The sequence below is a fragment of the Panicum virgatum genome, chromosome 5K (assembly GCF_016808335.1).
Source record: "Panicum virgatum strain AP13 chromosome 5K, P.virgatum_v5, whole genome shotgun sequence".
NCBI lineage: Eukaryota > Viridiplantae > Streptophyta > Magnoliopsida > Poales > Poaceae > Panicum > Panicum virgatum.
The window spans coordinates 19,583,187-19,598,734 of NC_053140.1; positions in this window are offsets into that span (position 1 = coordinate 19,583,187).

Sequence of the window (15,548 nt, forward strand, 5' to 3'; positions counted from 1 at the left end):
CCGAAAGCAAGATGGGCTTAAGGCAAAAGATTGAAGAAGGCTTGTAAATCGGCTCCTGCGTGAGCATTTGGGCCACAAGGGCCATGTATCTTTAGATTTAGTTTAAGATTAGAGAGAGAGTCCGATCGGGACAATATTAGTTTAGATTGTTTCCCAAGTCTCCGGACTATAAATATGTACCCTATGTTATTCATGAAAGAGAGAATCATCACATCTCACAAACAACAATCTCGGCACATCGCCACCCCTAATCCTAGGGTTTCATCCAAGTAAGCGACATGCTGCCCTGATCGCTCCTTGCGATCAGGGCAGCGTTGTTCTTGCTTTTACCTTTGTATTACTCGTACTGAAGCGTTTTTTATGGCGAGTAATACTACTTATCTCGATGTTCGTAGCATGACTTTTAGTAGATCTGTTTTGCTTTGTTGCTTATCATCTACGAATATCAAGTTGTCTTTACGCGATCATGTCATCACCTTATACTAGCTCTTGTTGCATAGAGTTAGCTGCGTAAAGATAACACCCTGCTTCTCTTATGTTTAGTAGATCTGATCTGTTACGGTTTGCTCTTTTCTAAAGAGTTGGCGTAATATTTGTTAGATTAGGCCTTGCAAACGGGTTGGATGATCCGGTGGTGTACTAGATGCTTTATCTTAGCCTTAATAGGGATTGTTCCGGGAATCGGCTCTTGCTAGTTCTTAGGCCTCTGTTTTGGGTTATGGTTTAGTTATCTGTTGCGTTCATTAGGCCCAATCACGTGTAGGATGTTCCGATCTAACAGTGAAGCCTTTACTGTCGTGGATTAGATTAGTTAGATTTAATTGAAGCAGCTTTACAAATATTCTTTTTATTTATCAATATCCGGATGCAAACAGATCCAATCTGACACCGGGACTCGATCGGCTCCTTAAAGCCGATGCAAGAGTCGTCCCGGGGAGCCGACCACGGCTCGGACTTACGTTTCCACGTGTTTGTGTATGCAGGCTAATCGTTGCAAGCACGTTCGCACCTTCCTGATCGGGTATAGGTCAGGTGGCATGCCCTGCGTCTTCACAAGCCGCGGCGTGTGCTGGAATTGCGGGCCGTCGACGAGGGAGCAGTGCCTGCCAGCGCCCCGGCAACCTCCCGGCTCTTCATGTTGCCTGTCGCTGCTCGCCGGTGGGTTTCGACCGACAACAGGGCGCGTCAGCACACCCACGGGTGTAGCCCCCGAGGCCTTGGAGGAGTGTTTGTACTCGTCCAAGGGCTATAAACGTCACCCCGCTGGGTTGCTTTACTGGGGTGGCCGTCCAGCGTCTTTTTCAGCTGGCATCGGCACTCTTTCTGCCGCCCTCGGCATTCTCAGTGCTGGTACAATGACACGGCATTCAGCTTAACCATCAGGCTGGCGCGCGTTAATAATAGGGGATTAGGTTAGACACGCGGAGCTTCACAATCGACGGTTGTCAACTTATTCGAGGGTGCGGCCTGAGCTGCAGTGTGCGAGGAGCCCCCGAGCCCAGGCCCGTGTGAAGGCGTTCAGGGGAACCCTCGACTTTGATTACGACCCTCGTCGCCCTTCCGCAGGGAGGAGGGGTGAAGCGCACCATTTCCACCCATGCCCGGGCCACGAGCTATGGCGGCTTCTGTGAGCTATTAGCGGGTAGTTCAAGCGGATGTCTGTGCCACGTTCGATAAGGGTCGGCTCGTGGTCCATGGACACGTCACATAAAGTGCTTGCAAAGGTTCGCTAGGTGGGGCCCGGACCCGTTCGATAGGGTTCGAGGGCTCGATGCTCTCCCTTGGTGGGATCCCCCTACTAGGCACCCTCGATTGGCCTTGAACACTGCGTAGGATGTCTCGAACTCCGCGTTCGAGGGTAGCTTGTACGGCACATCAATGCAGTCCCTGACTCTGGCGATCTGGGGCGCCTGTCGAACCCTCGACGGGCCAAGCTTCGAACCCCTGATCAGTAAGGCCTCGGAATATGAACCCTCCGAGGGCAAAGAGCCCCCGGGAGGAATATTCCATCAAAATTTGCGAACGACGCGGAGTTGCGGGTCACGCGAGCGAGTTTTTCGCCGGTCGTGGGTGACGTGGCCCGATTCGTGCGGTGCGGTTCGGGCGCGCCTTTTTAGGTGCCTACCTCGGGTAAGCGAAGCGGCGTGGGGGAGATCCAGGAGCCGTTGCCGTGGGGGAGATCTACCCCTTGATCTGAAGCAATGGCGGACATCCAGGAGCCGTTGCCGTGGGGGAGATCTACCGCCACCGAGGCGGTTTTGGAGAGGCTAGTCGAGGACAGACTGCTCTCGCTGAACCCCGACTCAGGGGCGCCGGCGTGGATCTCCCCACAGCCGGAGGAGACAGAGCCGAATCCCCCCGCGGGCTACGTCGTGAGCCTCGTGAGGCTCCACGAGCGGGGATTCGGCATTTCCATGGGGCGATTCATGCGGGCGTTGTGCGACCACTATGGAGCGGAGCTGCACAACTTCAGCCCCAACTCCATCTCGCAGGCGGCGGTCTTCGTCGCCGTCTGCGAAGGATATTTAGGGATCGAGGCGCACTGGGATCTATGGATCCACCTCTTCCACGACGAGCTCTTCGTCGAGCACGTGCGGAACCAAGCAAAGAGGTACGCGCGTGCAGGCGGCCTGACACTCCACTTGCGTCCAAGCCGGAAGAATTTGTACATCTCCAACAAGATGACAACAAACAACGCCGGGTGTACTCAAGGGTGGTTCTACCTGCGCAACTTCAGCAGCAAGCTTCCGGCGTTCACCAACAGGGTGCTTCGGGAGAGGCCCGAGAAGTGGGACTGGGGGGTATCGCCCCCAGTGCATCAAGCTAGGCTCAAGGCCCTCACCGACGCGCTGGAGCGCCTGGATCGAAGAGGGTTGACGGCGGCTGCCGTCATCGCCAATTTCCACCAGTAGAGGGTGATCCCTCTCATGGAGAGGGTCCTGCCAATCTTCAAGCTCACCCCCGGGGCCCGGGCCTCGGGCTCGAGGACGTCAGTCGAGCTGCTCCCCCAGGACATCGCTGCCCCGAGGGCGATGAGCGCGGTGGCGGAGTTCCCCAATGACCCCGAAGATCTTTGGAGGATCAAGATGTGCCCCGAGCCGGGGTACATCTCTCTGGTGAGTGTCGATTTCGGATTCGTTGTTGTCATGTGCTATTCCTTTCCCTGCCTCCTGACATCGACTTGGTTGTGTTTTGCAGGGGTTGAAGTGCCACACCTCGAGACCTCCGGTCCCGGAAGAATGCCAAATCAACCGCCTGCACGCAGAGGTGGTGAAGAAGCGGAAAGACGAGGCGAAGGCAACGGCCGAGAGGAAGAGGAAAAGGAGGGAGAGGCACGACAAGGCGTGCAAGATTGCACATGCGGAGGGGAAACCGCGGTCCGCCACACCCGAATCCATGGACGACGAGGTGGAGGCCTCGGATGCCGAGGCTCACCCCCCGGGCGACGACGAGGCAGTGGCGGCGGGCGCGAGTTCCCCGCCGGTCTAGCAGGGGAATGGCGACGAGGTGCCAACGACAACGGAGCGGAGATCGCCCACGCCGGTGGCGGGTCGAGGGTCATCCTTGCCGGCGGTGGGTGGAGGATCGTCTGCGCCCGCGACAGAGCGGAGGTCGCCCCAGCCAGCGACGAGCGAGGGGGTCCCCGCACCGAAGATGTCGACGGGCGGCGATGGGTCCGCGGTGAGCGCGGAGGCGTCCGCGCAGGTGGCCTCGAGGCCTCAGCCTACTCCGAGGGTGACACCCTCGGATCTGGCGTCGAGGGGCGTCGGTGTGCCGCGGGCCCGAAGGAGCGGCACGGGCAAGCGCAGCATGAGTGCCCGGTAAGTGTCTTTGGTTTTATTTGTCGTGTTTATTTGATCGCTCCCCCAATCCTACTAACCTTAGCCTTCCTTCCCCAGTTTCCAGCTCCGAGGCCGCTGCCAAGGATGCTGCCCCGCTCGAGCCGGTCAAAGCCCTAAAGACCAGGGCACGCACCACGCCGCACATGGTGCCACAACCTCTGCCCGTCGTAGATATCGTGGCGTAGGCCGCGAAGCTGCGGGCGGCGATGGCTCGAGGGACTCAAGCAGCGCAACAGGCTCTAGCACTGGGGAACGGGGGCGACGCTGGCCAGAGCGGAGCCGAAGCAACCGCTCCGGTCGACGCCGCGGGGGATACCGGCCGGGGCGGCGCAGATGACGCCGCCCGGCCGGTCGTCGAGGAAGCATCTGGTGGGGGTGCGTAGGAGCGCCCCATTGGCTAGGCGGAGGTGGAGACCCTCGTCCCCGAGCCCCCGAGGACTAGGGTCGAGGGAGTCACAAAGGAGTCGGCGCATAGTGCGCCAATGGTGGAGGAAACCCGCGTCTTGGTGCCCGGAGCGGCCCATGACGGGGGTGTTGTTGCGATAACGGCGGCACCGACGGTGACAGCGCCGGCGGCGACGGACATCGCGATCCCGGTGGTGCAGCTGTCGGACAACAGCGGGGAATACAGGGATTCGAGAGATATCGACCCCGCTGCTGCGGCGAGCGCCGCCGACAAGATCGCATAGTTCACGTCGGCCTGTGAAGAGGTGCTCGACGAGGGGGCATCTGTGCAGAGTTCACGTCCCCCGGAGGTCCTCCGCAATGAGCGAGAGGAGGAGGTCGTCTGGCAGGCGCAGTACGAGGCAGGTTCTCAGATTCAGAACCACCTTGAACGCACCCTGGAGCTCCATCGAATGACGGATTACCAGATCAGCCAGGTAAGCAGCTCCTCCCCGAGAATCGTTCATATTTTTGGCCCTGATTTTGCTTGTTTTACCCACGTCTTTCCTTCTGCAGTGGCTGAAGGATATCTCACGCAGAAAGAGCGCCGAGATGACCCGGCTGCACTCCCAGATAGGCTGGCTCGGGCAGCACAATGCCGAGTTGGTGCTCAAGAACATCGAGGCCAACACCAGGATGACGGATCTGGGGGCGCGTCAGTGGGCGCTGGAGGAGGAGTTAGCGTGGGTTACCGGTGAGCGTGACGTCCAGAGGGTCGCAGTGGAGCAGAAGGCTCGGGAAGTCGAGGAGCAGACTGCCGTGCTGCAACGCCTTAGGACGGCGCTTGAGCAAAAGGAGGCCGAACTTCTCCAGAAAGAGGTGACCGTCGTCACGCTCTCCGGGACCCTACAGGAAAAGGGCAAAGCCCTCGAGTAGAAAGAGGTGGCTATCTAGAACGCGGAGGTCGCCCTCAGGGAGAAGGAAAACTCCTTGTCCTCGCTCGAGGAGGCCGCCCGAGTCCAGAGGGAGGAGGCGCAGAAGAGCATCGTGGGTAAGTACTCGAATTTTTTGCTGTAGTTGGGTTTTACTTTTTCACAGCTGATCTTGACTCTTTTGATCAGAGCTGAGGCAGAGGGTGGCGGACGAGACCGCGGCGAAAGAGGCGGTAGGCACCGCGCTCATGGCGGCTCAAACGGAGTGCGCTGACCTCGAGCGGACCGCCGTGAGCGTGTGCCAGGAGCTCGAGGGGGAGGACGCTATGTCAGGTAGCTCGGTGATCAGCCGCCTGCGAGTGCTAGGTGGCCGGATCACTGAGCACGCCAAGAGCACCTTCCGCCTCGGTGTCCTTCGCGCCCTCGCCGTGGCCTCGACGCACTACCTCATGGGCCTGCAGAGAGTGTCGTCGGGGTACGTGGTTCCAGACGACACCGATGCGGATGCCGCTTCAGCCATCATGGACGACGCCGACGCAGCCGCCGAGGGGTTCGCCGTGGTGCTCGCCGAGAAGCTCGAAGCCGACATCCCCCCGATAGCTGAGTTCGACGCTGTCGCAGATCCACAAAGGGGGGACGACAACCTGTAGATAGGCTGGGCCTCGAAGCCCATGTAATAGATTAGTGTTCGTTGTAATCGCACCTTATATTTATAAGAAATTTGTTATCATTAAAATTGACAATGTGGCCCATCGAGGCCTTGTGCGTTCGAGCCTTCGTTTTCTTTACTTTATTTCCGTGTTCTCGTATGCGACTTAGATAAACTTCTGCGAGGAATTTCACGTTCATAAGCAACGTAGCCGTGGGCTGGTGAGGGGGTGCCATATCCCGGAGGCGTAGGTGGCCCCATGACTTGGCCGGCCCTGTACCGTAGTTGCTTATGCCTCGCGCCCATTTTTTCCAAGTATACGAGAAGCTTAGAGACGAGATGGAAATATTTCGAAAAAACATTGGCGATTTTTGGGGACGTTCGGGGGTTCCCCCATGGTAGCCCCCGAGGGAGGCTTGGCTTTGCCGAGGGTAAAGCCAAGCGTACCTCATTGTTCGTGCGCATCCGAGCCCTCGAGGGTCCGGAAGGTTCCCAAAAATAAACAAGTAAAGCGTACTTCTTTATTATTTCGGGAAATCGAAAATGCGAGTACAAATGATGTACAAATAGCTCGGGATTCTAAGGATAGAAGAGACGTAGCTGCCGTATGTTCCAAGCGTTGGTGAGGACTTCGCCTTTGTCGTTCGCCAGTTTGTACGTGCCGGGATTGAGCACCTCGACAATTATGTACGGGCCCTCCCATGGCGGTGAGAGCTTGTGGCGGCCCCTGTTGTCCTGTCGAAGCCTCAGCACCAAGTCCCCTTTGTTGAGGTCTCAGCGCCGGACTCTCTGTGCTTGATATCTTCGTAAAGACTGCTGCTAGCGTGCAGAGTGTAGGAGTGCCACATCTCGATCCTCGTCCACTTGATCCAGCGAGTCTTCGCGAGCTCGCTGGTTCTGCTGCTCTTGGTATGCCTTGAGCCTTGGCGAACCGTACTCCAAGTCCGTGGGGAGTATGGCCTCGATGCCATAGATGAGGAAGAACGGGGTAAAGCCTGTGGCTCTGCTTGGGGTCGTCCTCAAGTTCCAAATGACCGAGGGTAGCTCCATGAGCCATCTTCGGCCAAATTAGTTCAGCCTGTTGAAGATCCTTGGCTTCAGTCCTTGGAGGATCATGCCATTTGCATGCTCCACTTGCCCGTTCGTCTGTGGGTGTGCCACAGCCGACCAATCCACATGTATGTGGTAGCTGTCGCAGAATGCCAAGAACTTCTTGCCTGTGAACTGAGTGCCGTTATCGGTGACGATCGAATTCGGGACCCCGAACCTGAAGACGATGTCGGTGAAGAATAGAACCGCTTGCTTAGATTTGATCTTGCCGATGGGTTGAGCCTCGATCCATTTGGAAAATTTGTCGACCGCCACCAATAAGTGGGTGAAGCCCCCGGGCGCCTTCTGCAGCGGACCGACAAGGTCCAGTCCCCACACAGTGAAAGGCCATGTGATGGGGATGGTCTGCAGAACGTGCGCGGGGAGGTGCGTTTTTCGAGCATAAAATTGGCAACCCTCGCAGGTCCGCACGATGTCGGTGGCATCGGCAACTGCGGTGGGCCAGTAAAAACCTTGCCGAAACGCATTACCCACGAGGGTACGTGGCGTGGCATGGTGGCCGCAGATGCCAGCGTGGATGTCGCGGATCAGCTCCTTGCCCTCGGGGATGCGGATGCATCGCTGCAAGACTCTCGAGGGGCTGCGCTTGTATAGCTCGTTGTCGATTAGGACGAAAGACTTGGCCCGCCTAGCGAGGCGGCGCGCCTAAGCGTGGTTCGAGGGTAGGACCCCTCGAATCATCCAGTCAAGGTACTGGGCGCGCCAATCTTGCGAACTGGGGGCCTCGTCGATTTCCATTGCTTCGACCTCGTCCGCGGAGGAGGTCCCGAAGTCAATGTCCATGGGCTCGACCTTGTCCGCTAGGGGGTTCCCACCGGAGGGCCCAGTGGACGAGGGGCCTGGCTCCACCAGATCCTTGAATTCGAAGGAGGGCTTGGTGATGTCACGAGCGAAGATGTTCGGGGGGACGGTGGTCCGCCCCGACGCGATCTTGGGTAGTTCGTCGGCGTCCTCGTTGTACTTGCGCGGGACATGATTGAGTTCTAGGCCATCGAACTTGTCTTCGAGGCGGCGCACCGCGTTGGAGTATGCCTCCATCTTCGGGTCGTGGCAGCTAGACTCCTTCATCACTTGGTCGATGACGAGTTGAGAGTCACTACGCACGTCGAGGCATTTGACGCCGAGCTCGATGGCGATGCGGACGCCTCTGAGGAGGGCCTCGTACTCCGCCATATTGTTAGACGCAGGGAAGTGCAAGCGTATCACGTACCGCATGTGGTCTCCGAGGGGTGAGATGAAAAGGAGGCCGGCATCGGCGCCGGTTTTCATCACCGACCCGTCGAAGAACATGGTCCAGCATTCGGCCTAGATTTGTGGTGGGGGTAGCTGAATGTCCGTCCATTGAGCCACGAAGTCAGCCAAGATTTGAGACTTGATCACTTTGCGGGGGGCGTAGGTGAGAGTCTCTCCCATCAGCTCCACAGACCATTTGGCAATTCTACCCTCGGCTTCCCTGTTGCGGACTATCTCTCCCAAAGGGAAAGACGAGACCACGGTGACAGGATGGGCCTCAAAGTAGTGGCGCACTTGCGCCGAGCCAAAACCACTACATAGAGCAGCTTCTGAATCTCCGAATAGCGTGTCTTAGTTTCAGACAACACCTCGCTGATGTAGTATACCGGCCGTTGGACGGGCAGAGCATGGCCCTTCTCTTGTCTTTCGACAACAACCACCGCGCTGACCACTTGGGTCGTCGCAGCTACGTATAGATAGAGGGGCTCACTGTCCGTGGGTGGTGTGAGAATGGGGCCGTGAGTGAGCGATGCCTTCAGCCTGTCGAGGGCTTCCTGAGCCTCGGGGGTCCACGTGAAGCGCTCGGTTTTCCTCAAGAGTCGATACAGGGGTAATCCTTTCTCGCCGAGGCGCGAGATGAACCGGCCGAGGGACGCTAGGAATCCCATGACCCTCTGTATCCCCTTTAGGTCTCGGATCGGTCCCATCCGAGTGATGGCCGAGACTTTCTCAGGGTTGGGTTCAATGCCCCGCTGGGAGACAATGAAGCCCAAGAGCTTGCCTCGAGGCACCCCGAACACGCACTTCTCGAGGTTGAGTTTTACCCCTTTGGCCCGTAGGCAATCGAATGTGATCCTGAGATCGGTAACCAGGTCATCCGCCTTCCTGGATTTTACAATGATATCATCGACATATGCCTCTACGTTCCGACCGAGATGGTCTCCGAAAACATGGAGCATACACCGCTGATATGTAGCTCCAGTGTTTCTGAGGCCAAAGGGCATCGTGGTGTAGCAGTACATGCCTAATGGCATGATAAAAGAAGTCGCGAGCTGGTCGGACTTTTTCATCTTGATTTGGTGATAGCCGGAATAAGCATCAAGAAAGGATAAAAGTTCGCATCCCGCAGTTGAATCTACAATTTGATCAATTCGTGGCAAAGGAAAGGGAACCTTCGGACATGTTTTATTTAAGCTAGTGTAATCTACACACATCCTCCAGCTTCCATTCTTTTTCTTCACTAATACAGGATTAGCTAGCCACTCAGGATGGAATACCTCCTTGATGAACCTGGCCGCCAGAAGTTTTTGCAACTCCTCGCCGATCGCCCGGCACTTGAGCTCGTCGAAGCGTCGCAGGCGCTGCTTCACCGGCTTGGAGTTGGGTCAGATATCAAGGTAGTGCTCGGCGACCTCCCTCGGTATGCCAGGCATGTCCGAGGGGCTCCACGCGAAAATGTCCGCGTTCGCGCGGAGAAAGTCGACGAGCACCACTTCCTATTTGCTGTCGAGGGTGGCGCTGATCTGCAACGCCTTGTCGTCAGGGTGGCTCGGGTCGAGGGGCACCTTCTTGATACCCTCGGCGGGTTCGAAGCTTCCTGCATGTCGGTGTGTGGAGTCCAAGGCCTCACTTGCCATTTTGTCGAGGGTGGCTGCGAGGGCTTCGTCCTCCGCTTGAGCCTCTGCGTGCTCAACGCACTCGACGTCGCACTCGTAGGCATGCTCGAACGAGGAGCCGACGGTGATGACACCCTTCGGACCCGACATCTTTAGCTTGAGGTAGTTGTAGTTGGGGATGGCCATGAACTTGGCGTAGCAAGGACGACCAAGGATGGCATGATAGGATCCCCGAAACCCCACCACCTCAAAGGTGAGTACTTCCTTACGAAAGTTGGCTGCCGTGCCGAAGCAGACAGGCAGATCGATCTGGCCGAGGGGTTGGACGCACTTCCCCGGCGCAACGCCATGAAATGGCAACTTGCTGGGGCAAAGCTTGTTCAGTCAAATCCCCATGAGTTCCAAGGTGTGGGCGTACATGATGTTTAGGCTGCTGCTCCGTACATGAGCACCTTGGAGAAGCAGGTGTTGCCGATGATGGGGTCGACAACGAGCGGATACCATCCCGGATGCGGGACGTAGTCGGGGTGGTCCTCGCGGCCAAAGAAAATGGTATCCTTCGACCAGTTGAGGTAGGATGGCGTGGCCTTGGTGACGGAGAAGACTTCCCGGCGCTCACGCTTGCGCTGCCGAGAGGTCAGGTTCGTCGTTGGTCCTCCGAAGATGAAGAAGGCGTTCTCCACCGGGGGGAACTCGTCATCTCCACCTTTGTCGCCAGCATCCTTTTTCTTGTCCTCGTCGCGATGCGCGATGCGGTTGTAGTACTTTCGGAGCATCTTGCACTGCTCGAGGGTATGATTGACCGAGCTCTTGTGGTAAGGACACGGCTTCTTAAGCATGTTGTCGAACAGGCCGCCATCGCCTCGGAGTCCTCTGCCCGCCCCGATCCGCGCTGGTTCGGTGGGACCGACTTCTTTCCCTTCCTCCCCCGCTTCTGTTTTTTGGCGGGGGCGTTGGGATTGGCGTTGCTGCCCTCCGCGGGCGCATCTTCCTTGCGCTTGTTCGGCTTATCGTCAAAAATGGCACCAACAGCCTCCTCGCCGGCGGCGTAGTTGGTGGCGGCATCGAACAACTCGTTGGTGTTGGCGGGTCGGCTTCTCGCATGCTCGTGCACCAGGTTCTTGCACGTCGTACCCTCGAGGAAGGCATTGATGACCTCGACGTGGGTGACGCTGGGGAGCTCGGTGCATTGCTTGGAGAAGCGCCGCACGTAGTCGCGCAGGGACTCGTTGGGCTTCTGGCGACACCCTTTGAGGTCCCAGGAGTTCCCAGGGCACACGTATGTGCCCTGGAAATTGCCCACGAAGATCTTGACTAAGTCGGCCCAGTTGTGGATCTAGTCCGCGGGCAAGTGCTCGAGCCACATTTGTGTGGCGTCAGCAAGGTGAAGAGGAAGGTTGCAGATGATGACCGTGTCGTCCGTCGCACCGCCCAGCTGGCATGCTAGGCAATAGTCATTGAGCCAGACCGCAGGATCTGTCTCACCCGAGTACTTGACGAGGGTGGTGGGCTGTCAAAAGCGCGAGGGAAAAGATGCAGTACGAATCTCCCGGCTGAACACCCGGGTGCCCGGAGGCTCCGGTGACTCGCCCCTGTCATGCTCGGGGTCGAAACATCCACCCCGTCGAGGGGTGTATTTCCTGCCGCCGACGATGTAGCGGGCATCGCCGTCGTCGGCGTGCCCGCGCGTGTCATGGAGTCGATCCTTTGCGGGAGTCTTTCCGATGCAGTCGTGCACCAAGGGTGCCTTCGCACCGGGCGCTACGGCTGCCTTGCCCTGCCCTGCTGGTGGAGTGTGCACAGAAGCCTCATGGTCTTGGTGCGCAGTCCCACCAGCAGGCTTTGGTACGATCGAACGTATGCGAGACGCAGAGCTCTCGGCCTGCTGCACAGCAGCTTGCTCGATGAGCACCTGTGCCTCGCGGCGCAAATTGCGGCCCAAAGGCGTCGATGGCTCGGGCATGGCTTAGAGTAGGTAGGCCGCAGCGACGAGTTTTTCACCGGCCGTCTTCAGTTCTGGAGGTTTGTCGACGTTATCATCGGCCAGGATGCGCTCCCGAGCAACGCACGCCGCCGCCTGGGCATGTGCACCATGCGCGGTGCACTGCCGCTCGAGTGCGGTGCGCAGCTCCTGTGTCTACCGACGTTGCTCGTCGAGCTTGGCTTGAAGCTCTTTGAGCTGTGCCAGCTGTGCTTGCCACGCCGCTGAGCTTGACGAAGAAGAAGGGGCCGCAGGCGGCACCACTGGTTGGTTCGCCTATGCGTCCACCCCGTCGTTCCCGTCGTCGCCCGGGGCGTTGTCGTTTTACTCGTCCGCAAGCTCGGCCATGAAGCATTCCCGAGTGGGATTGTACTCCCCCTCACTGGAGTCCCCGGAGTAGTCCTCGGCCTCCTCGGCCGTGAAGTTGTCCATGAAGAAGTTGACGTCGTCGGTGATCGAGCTCGCCGTCTCGGGGTAGGATTTGTTAGGAGCGGACGCGATGAGGTTGCGGATCGACAGAAGATGATGACCCGGTAGATCCTCATACTCGGTGAAGTTAGTGCTGATCGAAGAAGCGTAGGTGGCAGCGTTGCGCATCCCGAAGGGAAAGGGCGACGGCGAGGTCGAGCCCCCCTGGGAGGCGCTGGTGCTGTAGCAGATGATGATGCCGGCGCAGACGACGCCGAGGTTCGTGATGATGAAGCGGTAGCCCCGTTGGCCGCGATGCTGAGTTACGACATGCCAGCCTCAACCCACGTGGGGGAGCTGTGGTGTGCCGCACGGCGCCGCTCCGCGCGTGCTTGTCTCGAATGCTGACCCGGGCACCTGTTGAGCCGGGCTGGTGAAATCGGAGTGACGGGGTTGCATCTGGGTGGGAGGAGCTCCATGAGGTAGCCGTTGCCAGTTGCTCTGAACTCAAGACTCCCGAACCAGATCATGTATCCCGCTGGGAGCAGATCCGAGACGCCCATGGGGTATGGGCTGGATCTGCTCGCCATCCCTGGAGATCAAATGGGAATAAGAGAGAAAATGTCACGCACCATTCCCCTACCTGGCGCGCCAACTGTCGGTGTCCTGACCTGGGGGTCCGGATCCCAACTAGTAAATGTTGCGTGTTTCCTCGTCCCAGATGTTGATGCAAGAGGCAATACAGTAACGCACTGGTTTATCCTGGTTCCGGCCACGGGGCCGTACGTCCAGCAAAAAGGTGTGCGAGGGCACTGTATTATCTTGCACCCGGAGTGCTTGTAGTAGGGGGTACAAGCGAGGCGAGAGAGGGAGGGAGGCTCCCAAGTCTCTGCTAGAAGAGGAGTTGAGCGTGGCGAGTAGCGATGTTGGGGCTGGAAGCGAGCGTGTGTGCTTTGAGCGTTGTAATGTCTAGAGAGCCGACCGACCCCCTTAAGGGAAGCCCGCCTCCTCCTTTTATAGACACAAGGAGGGACGGGTACATGTACAGCGGATCGCGGAAGTCGTCGTTTCTCCGCGAGCTGTGAGGATACAACAGTCGGGTACTGTGGGAAGTACACTGTGGGGTATGGCGTCGGGCGTGGTGGTCGTCCTGGGCATCGTCCTTGTCCTCGCGGAGATCGCGCCGGCATCCCGCCAACCCCAGCAGGCGGCGTGGTCGTCGCTGTAGGGTGTACTGCCCTCCAGTTGTGGCGTGGTGGTGTTCCATGGGTCCTGCAGGTCAGGGTCTCGCGTGCTCCAGCGGTAACGGGGCACGTGGCGATCCCGGACCCCCCTGGACAAAGTGTTGGCGTGCGCACTAAGGAGGTCCGAAGGTCGCGTGGAGGTCCCGAACCCCTTGAGGGGGGAGGTCCGGGCCTCCGGCTGCTAGCACTGGGCGTCCCTCTCCGAGGGGCTCGTGGCAACATCGGACCCCTTCCCGGGCAGAGGGCGGGTCCGGGGCCATACGTGTGATGAGGTGGAGTCCGGACGGCCGGAGTTGGCAGAATAGTAATGGAACTGTGCCGAGCGCGCTTCGTCCCGTGTCGCAGTTCCCACTATGTTGCCACAGCGTCCGGGATGGCGGAGCAAGGACCGGAGTTGGTGGATGGGACTCCAGTCATAGCCACTGTGGGGAATGGCGGCCTGACGCCGTCTGTCCTGGGCGCTGTGTAGGAGTGGTTGGCACTTAATGCCTCCGTACGACGGGCGGGTGAGCGGCAGGGCCGTTTGTCCCTTATGCCGAGGGGTGGCCTCGAGCGAGGCGGAAATGAGGTGCCTGCTCGAGGGTAGGTCCGCTACCCTCGAGCGAGGCGGAGATGATTTGCCTGCTCGAGGTTAGATTCGCTACCCTCGAGCGAGGCGGAGACGCGGGGCGCAGTCGAGGGTCCCGATGGGAGCCCTCGAGCGAGGCGGAGATCGCTTCGCGGGTTCGAGAGGGGGTGCAAATGGGCTGCATGCTGGGCTTCTTTGAGTCCTTTACTTTCTTCCAGATTGGAAGGAGGCCGTGGGCCTTCGTGGACCCAGTTGCCTAACATGTGTTTGTGTTTTTTAGGGTGATCTTAGTACCCCATTTAGGTTGTCCCTAATCGTGGTACCCGAGACTTAGCTTTTCTAGGCAATTACAAACTCACTTCGACAGACAGACAGCTCAAGAGACCTTCAGGCTCTCTTACGAGCAATTACGGGGTAATCACCGATGTGCCATTTTGGCACAATGATGTTAAAGTCCATCTAAACTTTCATATCTTCGAAGACCTCAACTTCAATTTCTTGATAGGACATCCCCTTAGGGCTCTCTTTAAGGATGTTCCTAAGGACGGATGTTTAAACATCATGTTAGGGAAGGACACTTTCCACATTCTCGTGGATCGAGCATTGACATGCTCAGTGGACAATCTCCCTATTCCAGAGCCAATCGAGGAAATAATGGCCACTTCCACCTTCGAGTCTTTTGACTCAGACCTCGAGGAGGATAATGAAGAAATGCCGGAAGAAGTCGGCGATGCAGAAGAAGACCCCGATGAAACTTCTGAACTGCCCGCGACTGAAAAGCCATCATGACCTCCAATTGAGCTAAAGCCTTTACCTTCTGGGCTTAGATATGCCTTTCTGAATAGCAATGTAGAGTCTCCCATGATCATTAGCAATAAACTCTCAGAAGAGGAGACGAACAAGCTCATCGCCATTTTAGAGAAGCATCGATCAGTCCTAGGCTATACCCTACAAGACCTCAAGGGCATTAGTCCTGCCCTTTGCACCCACCGAATCCCTTTGGATCCCGCAATAGCACCTTCTAGGGAACCCCAAAGAAGGTTGAACAATGCTATGAGGGAGGTAGTGAAGAAAGAGGTTCTTAAACTCCTAGATGCCGGAATTATCTATCATGTTCCGCATAGTGAGTGGGTAAGCCCTGTTCAAGTCATGCCTAAGAAAGGAGGCATGACGGTGGTGGAAAGTAGCAAGAATGAGCTAATTCCCCAACGAACCATCACGGGATGGAGGATGTGTATAGATTATAGAAAACTCAACAAGGCCACAAAGAAGGATCACTTCCCACTACCCTTCATCGATGAGATGTTAGAGCGGTTGGCGAAGCACTCCTACTTCTGTTTTCTTGATGGTTATTCTGGTTACCATCAAATACTCATCCATCCCGAAGATCAAAGCAAGACTACATTCACATGACCCTATGGAACATATGCCTACCGACGAATGTCGTTTGGGTTATGTAACGTACCCGTGTAATTCCAAAGGTGCATGATGTCCATTTTCTCCGACATGATCGAAGAAATTATGGAAGTTTTCATGGACAATTTCTCGGTCTATGGAACGACCTTCGATCACTGTCTAGAA